Here is a 9,584-nt window from a genome sequence, read left to right as displayed (position 1 = left end):
ACTGGTTCACTCACTTAGTCACGACATGCGCCTCCTCTCCTTTGAGCTCACTTGCTGTGCTACGCTTCTACCGCAATGGGCAAACCACCACCACACCCACTTCTTTGACTTGATCTCTCCCTTGTCACTCTGTGATGATGGAACGTCACTCCAATCAGTCCCTCCCGTCCTTGCTAACATTCCAATTCTCTGATCCCTTTCCCTCTGTTGTGATTTATTACCACACTCTGATTACAGCCACTCTCCAGCCCTGGTTACTCCATGGGGCCAACCCATCAGCTCTTCCACACCTTCACCTGATAGAAGCTACAGGTTACCTGGGAAAATGATATGCCAGGTAGAAGGGTTTCCATGAAAATTCATGACCACAAGCCCCTTGTGAGCCCTCCATACACCCTCAAGCTGCCACTACATTCTCCAAAATATTTCCTACTTTCAACACCTCTTGATATTCTTACATCCCCTCCTCTCTAATACCCTCTCTTGTAGATGCCAACCTTGACTTTTAAGCAACAAGATTGAAGCTCCCTCATCTTCCCTACAACAAAGCTACACACCTACCTGCCCCTACATCCTGTTGTAGGATTCGGACACCGCTGATGTTCTTCAGAGGCGGCCTGCTCCCTCTGATGTGCACTATCTTCTCCATCCTACTTGTTCCAGGTTTGTACTTCTGAAGTTACTCTGTCTCCGCTGTGTATCATCTCTCCCTCCTTCTCTACTGGCTTATTCCCCTGGGCACTCAAACGGGCTATTTTGTTGCCCACCTTTAAAAGGAACTTTTATTGACCTGTCCTATATTCCTCTGGCTGTGACACTATTTCTCTGCTCCTCTTCACAGCAGAACTTCTTGAAAAAGTTTTCTACATGTTTTACTGTAGCTTTATCAATGGATATTTACTTGTTATTTTTTAAAATGTGATATATATTGTGAAATATAGCATGAATTCAGGAGTAAAACAAATGTATTTGTTTACACATACAAATTTGTTATTTAAATATAAGAAATATTTAGAAACCCATGTCTAAAATAGAAGGTCTCCAGAACTTTAGAAATCTCCTGTGTGACGTTCCTAAGGAACATACCTTTGCCTGCCCCCACAGAAATAACCACTTTCCTGAACTTTGGGATAATCATCCCTTTCTTTGTATGTCCCCCTAAACTATACAGTTTTCAGTTCATCTGTTACCTGTTGAGATGAGACTGTAGCCCCTGTTGTGATCTCGATTGCAGCCTTATCGGAGACCCAAGCCACGGGATCTGGCTGAGCTGTACCAGACCCAGAGAAGCTGGGAGAACGTAAAGAGAGTTCTAAGCCACTAATTCTGGGGTAATGAGTTATCAGCAGTGGAACGAACAGTCCACGATATAGTAAGGTGCTTGCATCTGTTTCTAGGGAATCATTTGGATTTAAGAGAAGTAAGGCCAGAAATCATTTTGAACAGAAAGTTCAGGAACAGGAAAGCACAGAGATCTGAGTGGCGACTGATTAAAAAAACCAATGTTAAATTAGAAATTACTCTTAGTAAAATGAGTTACTCCAAAGTTGATTTAAAAAAATGGACCCCTCTGCATCCAAGAGATCTTCATACCAAGTACTCTAAGTTGGAAACTAACAGTGAGACTCTTAATGTTTTACTTCCCTGCGCAAGCCCTGTGACTTGTTTATAGAATCTAAACATTTTCCTGGACAGATGCTGTCGTTTTTTAAAACAGCCTATTATCAATACTCTTTTAAATAGCTTTCTCCCCTTAGGTGTGTGTTTTAATTTTTGACATGAGCTGCACTTTTTCCTTCTTGCTGAGCATCAGAATGTCCCATCTTCCCTACTTGATTGTGTGAGGTCCCTCCTTCCCTGTGACCATGGGGAAAGTCATGGAAGGACTTCAGAATCTGTGGTCTTTATCCCACAATAATATATAACAAGAGGATGAGGGAAATACCTTTAACTGAAGTAGATACATTGATATCATGTCAAGACAAGTTACAGACTGAGACTGTTAGAGTGAAACAACAAGGAAGTATGGTGACCTTATAAATGAGCTCCTGTTTGTTTATTATTTGTAAGTGTATGGACAAAATAATTTCTTTGTTCCATATGGGTCAGGGGTGGTGATAGTATCATAGAAAAAAAATCTCTTTGCAACCCATCTGGTTGGAAGCATGCATTCAGGCTTCATTTTGGATAACATAGATAGAACTTGTGCCCAGGACTCAGGGCCCTCTTCTCTTTGTACACTGCCCTGACGAGGCAGGAATTCTGGCACCCCTGGCTCCTGCCTAAATGTCAGTGGTCCCTCTTCAATAATTGTGACAATCAGAAATACGCCCACAAATTTTTTGAAATGCACTTCTGAGTGGTGGCATCCTCACTGAAAATTGCTGCTCTATTGTATCTTAAAAATTCATCACCAAGTCCTACCGACTCTATTGTCAACACAAATCCTGCCATTCATAGTGTGTGATTAGTCCTTGAGTAAGACTCCCCCTTCAGCTCAGGAAAGGAGCATAAAACTTAGCCTAAGTCAGCGGGTACATTATATTCATCTGGCAACAATGGTTGGCTGGAGGTACATGACCCAACTAGAGCCAATGCCACATAGTGGGTTTTTTTGCCTACTGTCTTAGGAAAGAGACTCTGGTCTTCCTGGCCAACTGGAATGACAGAGGACCTAAGGTGTGGGCTGCTATAGGAATTTTGCATCTTTGGGAGCCTGCAATCAAAATCAACCGAGTGGAATGCATGGTGGCCCTGGTTCTCTCTGGATGCTGCTCTCCATGCCCTAGGTCCGGCTAGATTTGAGGAGGAGCAAGCAAACTGCATTTCTACTTTATGGTTGGTCCAAGGGGGGCCTAACAGCGTGGTCCAGGGAGAACTATGCAATCTGTGATGCTTGTACTTTCATAGAATAGTTTCACTGCACTGCCTTGATGCCTGAACCAGTTGTGTTGTCAAGGCTACATCCTCTACCTTAAGGGAGGGAAGAAAAAGCAGGGTCCCCACACAGGTACACGAAAACTTCCCCTAACTACTGTGTGTTCTGTCTGCCTCCCCTCAACTAGAATGCCGTCTTTCTAAGGGGCAAGAGTTTGCTCCTGTTTTGTCCACATCTGTATTCCTCCTGCCTAGGACCATGCCACCGAGAGGGAAGGAAAAGTAAGTCTTGGTTTCCTGGTTTTCTATATTTGCCACCTAAATGGTGTTCATTGACGTCCATTCCCCTTTCTTTTTTTTAACTTTTTATTATGGAAAATTTCAAATATATATAAAGTAAAGAAAATACAAATGAACCTCCTTGTACCCATGGCCCAGCTTCACGGTTATCATGGCCAGCCCAGTTCACAAGTACCTAGTCCATTCCCCTTCTGTGCCCCAACTACATTATATTAAGGCAAATCCCAGAAGACTTCCACACACTTCTTTTACCAACTGTTCCCTCATGTCTGGGACCCTCCTTCCTGCTTATGGTCTCTTTTCTTTCTAGTCACTCCTCATTAGCCTCTGTTCTATGGGGAGCTCTGGGGTCGTCCCCGCTGGAGGTCAAGGGGATGGGTCTTTGTCACCCGCCCCCGCTCACAGGCTGCCGTTGAGTCAGAGCTGCTCCCCAGGGGGGCATGAGCTTGGGAGGAGCCCTCTTCAGCTGGTGTAGAGTGGCACTCAGTGGCTCACCGCGGCGTCTGCTGTTTATGCCACCACATTCATTGCCTTCTTAGAATAGTTCTGGCTTTAAAGACTTTGCTTGGTCATTTCTCCTTAGAAGTTACAAGAAGATCGATAAGATGTGCCTTAGCACCTCTAGGCTGCTAGAGCGGAATCCCAGAGACTAGGGGTTTGGAAACAACAGAAACCAATTTCTCACAGTTCTGGGCCTGAAAGTTTATGATCAAGGCCCCAGCAGATCTGGTGTTTGGTGAGCATTTGCTTTCTGGTTCATAGGCCGCTGGGTTCTCATGGTGTCCTCACATGGAGAAGGGGCAAGAGAGCTCTCTGGGGTTCCTTTCATAAGGGCCCTAATCCCATTCATGAGGTCTGCACCTTCTTAACCTAATCACTTCCCGAAGTCCTCACCTCCTAATACTATTGCTCAGGGGGTAGGTTTCTCATATGCATTTTGTGGAGGCATGGACCATCAGTCCAGGGCAGGATGAAGTACAGACTGCCGCTGATCTTGCATCTGTACTTGGGACCATGCCACTGAGAGCCACCCGACAGCCACTGTCTTCTCCTCTACTGCACTTCCAGAGTGCCCTCCCCTTGGTTGACAGGTCGGTTGGTAAAAGTAGCTTACCGGGTGAAGGGACCTTTGTTTCCTGGAGGGGTAAGCCCCTAGCCACAATGCCCTTCTTAGGCTATGGCTGCTGCATTTGTCCACTTACCTCGGTATTGGTCATGAGACACCAAGAGACAACCTGGTGGATTCCCTGGGGACCACACGTATTCTTTGCCCTGTCGTGTCAAAGCAGGGCATTCCTCCTGATGGCCACGGGCAAGCCCTCTGCCTCATGGTCACTCTTCTCCTTGCCTAATGGCCTCACAGCATGAGGAGATGAACGAGCCAGGCACTCCGTGCTTGAGTATTCCACTTTTCTGGGACCCTAGATCTGTTGGGCAAAGGCTCCACTTGCTGTCATGGCACCTGAGGACTTGACTGCTCTTTAATAAGTGGGTCTGTGCCAGAAGACCCATCAGGTTGAGGTTTGTTTTATCACCTCTTCCACCATCTGTGACAATAGTTCTAGCATTTCAGCTTGCCTAAGTACGGGCATAATTTTCTCCAAAGTTCCAAGAGTCCTCCTAGCAGTGTGATGCTACCATTCCCAGGGTCCTTGTCTGGCTGGCAAATCACATATCACATTAGACAGCGCCCGTGTCAACAAACGCACCCCCATCCAGCTTTCTCTTTCACCCCCTGGGATCCATCACCCTCAGGGTCCAGTCGCATGGCCAGTCTCTGTGTCGGCCAGGGCAGGCAGGATGGGTCCTGCAGTCCCTTGGGGCTTAGCTTCTTTTCTTCCCTTAGCAGGCTGGCGCTTCTCCGCGGCATGCTGTTTGCACGAACTCGAACTGTGGTCTGGTGGGAGTGGGGGTGGGGAAGGGGAAGATGTTCAGGGGCCTGTGCCGCCTTGGAACGCAGAGACTCCGCCTCCTGTTCAGCTGAGGGATGGGCCCAGCCCCAACGGGGAGAGAAGGCCGCCTCTGCAGGCCACACAGGCTCCAGGGGGCTTGCCGGGTTTCAGTCCTCAGCGTTAACTCTGATGCCCCCTCCAAGTCACGGGTCCCAGTCATCCCAGCCAGGCCCTTGGCATTGAGAACAGATTTGCCAGGGCTGAGGATCCAACCTCTCTGGATCACTGCTATTTCCGTCAGTCCTGGTCATTGTCCTCAGCTCTTCCTGTCCTCCAGCTGGGGGAGACGGGCACGTCCACCAGCGAAGCTTTCTGTCTTTTCCACTTTGCTTTCCAGGGATGAATCACAGCCCTGAGGCCTACACGGTGGTCTTTCTCTAATGCATTGTTGTGCCCCGTTTCCTTGAGTCCCCTGGGTGGAGCTGCAGTCACCAGCCTCAGTCGTGAGATGTAAGAGCAAAACAGGTCTTTATTGCTAGTTCCAACTAGGGTCTCAGTGGCCCGTCAGAACACAGGACTCGGTCTGAGACCCCAAACAAAGTTCCCTTCTTGCTTTTATACAGTAAGCAGATGCAGCTGACAGTACACATCACCTGATGTTTAGGGGCTTCATTGGGTTTTTGCCCTTCTCGCGGGGTGTGAGGGCAACACAGACAGGGGCACTCATTCTTCCAGTGCCCCATTTCTTTGCAGTAGGCACACTGGGTGGACTTTAGGTTTCCGGGGAAAGGCCCTTCTTTTTCTTTATTCCAGACTAAGCTGCCATTTCCTGGGCAGGTGCAGCCGTAAACCCCTCTGTACACCCCGTGTCCTCTCTCTACCACCCTCTCTCCCTTTAAGGGGCCTGAGGAGCCTCGGGGCTGACGGCCGTCCTGGGTCCCCAAGTGGAAGATGAGGGCCAGTTCCTTTTGATTCTTGCGGTTTTCTTCTGCCCTAACTTTCCTCTCTTCTATCCGGATCCTGTTCTCTCTCTCCTTGGGGGTCTCTCGGTTGTTGTAGACGTGCTCCGCTATTCGGAGTAGGTCTTGTATAGTCTGCTCCCCGAGTCTATCTATCTTCTGTAACTTTCTTCTGATATCAGGGGCTGCCTGGTTGACAAAAGCCAAGACTAAGGCGGCCCTTGTCTCATCTGCTGAAGGGTTTAGGGGAGTGTATTGTCTAAATGCTTCCATTAATCTCTCGAGGAAAGCGGCTGGGCTCTCGTGGGGCTTCTAACAGAATTTACCTTGGCCAAATTGGTGGGCTTCCTGGCAGCTGCCCAGAGACCGGCCATCAGAGTCTGGCAGTAGACTCGGAGACGCTCCTTACCTTCTGCCATTTCAAAATCCCAGTCAGGGCGTGTTAAGGGGAATCCTTCATCGATAAGGTGAGGCTGTATGGGGGGTCGGCCGTCCATGCCTGGCACCAGTTTGCGAGCTTCCGTGGAGATCTTCTCCCTTTCTTCGGTGGTGAAAAGTACTTGGAGGAGCTGCTGGCAGTCCTCCCAAGTAGGACTGTGGGTAAAAAGGATAGATTCTACCAGGTCAATAAGACCCTGGGGTTTCTCAGAGAAAGGGGCATTTTGGGTTTTCTAATTATAGAGATCACTGGAGGAGAAAGGCCCGTATTGATAATTACGACCCCCATCGGGCCTCCGGGGCCCTATTGCTTGGACCGGAAGGGCTTGGACGTTGGAGTCATCTGAATCCATGTCTGCGGAGGCAGAGGATTTGCTAGTCTGGTGTCTACCCCTGGTGCCGAAAACCGGCCCCCCTGTTGGGCTCAGGGTCCTCCGGAGGCCAACTGCCGGCCCGCAGATATGGGGGAGGGAGGGGCGGTAACGCTGGCACAGTGGGGTGGACACTTCAGCCTCCAGATCAAGAGCACTAGGATAGGGGGCCGACTCTGAGAGGACCTTGGAGCCGCCGGCTTCTTGTCGCCCGAGGTGGTTGCTATCGTGGCTTGAACTGCTGGGGGTGGCGGCCCCAGGCGGGTAGGTGCCATGGGAGCGGGTGGAAAGAGAAAAGGTGTTAGCCAGCGAGGGGAGTTCTCAACAAGGTACCGCCAGGCGCGTATGTAGGGGGCCTGGTTGGGGTGGCCTCCGGGTCCCGGGTCCTTGACTCTGTCCCGAACCGCCTGAACCACAGGGAGGGCGAAGGATCCCTCAGGGGGCCATCCCACCCCGAGGGCGGCCACTCTGCGGAGCAAAGGGTTATGAGTTTGCTCTTCCGGACTTCCAGGCTAAGGTTAAGAGCCTCGGTTCTGAAATCAGAAAAATGGTCAGTCATGAGGGTCGGTGGCGAAGATGGCCCTTGCCCCATAGTTGGATGAGGGCTGTGAGAGTAAGAGTGATGGGGGAAAAAGTCAGAACTGGCCAGACAACAATGACAACACAAATTGGACAATAAGACTAACAAAACCAACCAAAAAAAAAAAATCCTTCCAGAAGTCTGACAGAAATATCTTCCAATTAGTCTTCTCTCTAGAGAAGACTGACCCCGGAGACCCAGGACCGTTTGCTACAGTCCTGAGCCTGCAACAGCCTCCCGGCGCGCCCGCCGTCTTACGTTGCCCTGAACCAGACAGAGGCAGGTCCTGCGGAAGGACTTCTGCCCCCTCTATTCCAGCCGGCCTGCGGCTGGCGTGACTAGTCACTTCCAGATTCAATAAAGACCTTATCTGGAGATTGGGGGCGCTGCTCCTCACGGGGATCCCGGACGAGCCCCCAAATGTTGTGCCCCGTTTCCTTGAGTCCCCTGTGCGGAGCCACAGTCACCAGCCTCAGTCGTGAGATATAAGAACAAGAGGTCTTTATTGCTAGTTTGAACTAGGGTCCCAGCAGCCCGTCAGGACACAGGGCTGGTCTGAGACCCCGAACAAAGTTCCCTTCCTGGTTTTATACAGTGAGCAGATGCACCTGACACAGGTAGGGGCTTTCCAAGGGGGCGGGTTTATTGTGACCTTAGCTGATTGACTGAGGAGGGTTGCTGGGCAAGGTTCCCGCGGGAATGGGCGTGGCTTGGGCGGGAAACTTCTTACCCAAGATGGAGGACACAGAACAAAATGGAGGGAAATAGTTATTCAAAATGGAAGACACAAAGTGGAGGCAGGGGGTCATTAGTTATTCAAGATGGAAGACACAAAATGGAGGCTCATAGTTATTCAAGATGGGGGACATAAAATAGAGGCAGAGGTCAAGCTAACCTTCCAGGGGTCCCGCAGCATCAACGACTCAGCAAGAGCTGCCAGTTCCATTGTTCTCATAAGTGGTACCTTTCCTGAATCTCTCAGAAGCCTGGATGTCACAGCTCCCAGGGCACTCTCTCCTATGGCATCCATCCCATTTCATCGCCAAGGGGACATTAGCGGTTGCACTGCTCAAGCAGGCCAGGGATGGCCAGGGCCTCGCCAACCACCGGGGCTGGGTCTTTGTTTCCAGATGGCCAGTTGCCGAGCCAGCACTGGAATTCCACTGGAGAGTCTATTCCTCTGATTGGTCCTGGTACCACCTGTCTTAGGTCGGGCGCTCTGGTAACAGATGTGGAGATAAAGAATAGGATGGAACATGGTTCTTAGGGAGCAGCCTTTGTGTCTATGCCGTGGAGAAGTTGGGGTGGGGGAGATAGCCCTGGGCAGGAGGAGAAGCTGCTGCATTTTGCTGGTGAGGTTGGAAGGAGGGCCTTGGGCAATCCTGCTGGTAATGGGAGCACAGAGGGCCTTTCAGTGTCCTACCAGGGGAGGGGCCAGGCCTCTACCTCCCCCTGCCTGGTGTGGCTGCCCTGGGAGGCTGTGGACTTGACAGGGTGGCTCTCTCCCTGAAGGCGGTTCCCAGAGAGCAGCTCAGTGGTCAGCTGGTGTCACCCATTCCCAGCAGCTGGGGCTTGAGGAGGACGACCTGGGCACCACTGTCCCTTTATGAACTTCCCCTGACCCAGCTGTTCCTTATTGAGCAGTGATTGTTCCCAGGCTCCAGTCTCAGGCTTTTTCTCTTTTGTCACTTCCCTGGGGCTGGGAGCACATTGCATCTACTCTGGTGGCTTTAACTGCACCCTGTGCCTGCATCTCCATGCCTTCCTGCCCATTGGTTCATACTTCAGTGTGCACCTAGCCACCTTTTGCATTGCCTTCCCGACCTAACTGGCCCCTAAACACAACCTCCAGACTGGTGCCTTCACTGCCACCCCTGCCCCACACTGCCCACTCCTGCCTGAGTCTCCCATCTGCCAGCATTGACTTCACTGCCGTCTGGGAGTAGAAATGGATATTCTTGTCTCTGTCTCCCTGCAAAACCACAGGTCACTCAAATACAAATCTTTATTCGTACAGAAATACCTGCTGAGTGCCTGCAATGTCCTTCCTGGGCTGTTTTCTGGGCATACTGTGGTGAAACCCCTGCTCTCATGAAAGTGACATTTCAGTGGGGAGAGACAGGCAGTTACAATGAAGAAATGAGTGAATAACCAGGTAGATAAATAC

The 9,584-nt window shown here is 50.4% G+C and overlaps 1 long non-coding RNA gene across 1 annotated transcript in view; it reads left to right on the top strand.

Moving 5' to 3' along the window:
* The first annotated feature begins 496 nt into the window (after positions 1–496).
* The window catches only part of LOC118973619 (uncharacterized), a 45,402-nt gene continuing 36,314 nt past the window's right edge, over positions 497–9,584 (top strand). The window contains exon 1 of the long non-coding RNA XR_012120981.1: positions 497–663. This is a non-coding gene — a long non-coding RNA (uncharacterized lncRNA). The remainder of the gene's footprint in view (positions 664–9,584) is intronic.

This window comes from Manis javanica, chromosome 9, assembly GCF_040802235.1.
Source record: "Manis javanica isolate MJ-LG chromosome 9, MJ_LKY, whole genome shotgun sequence".
Lineage (NCBI taxonomy): Eukaryota > Metazoa > Chordata > Mammalia > Pholidota > Manidae > Manis > Manis javanica.
Note: the sequence above shows the minus strand (reverse complement) of the source record. Positions and strands in the feature narration are given on the sequence as shown.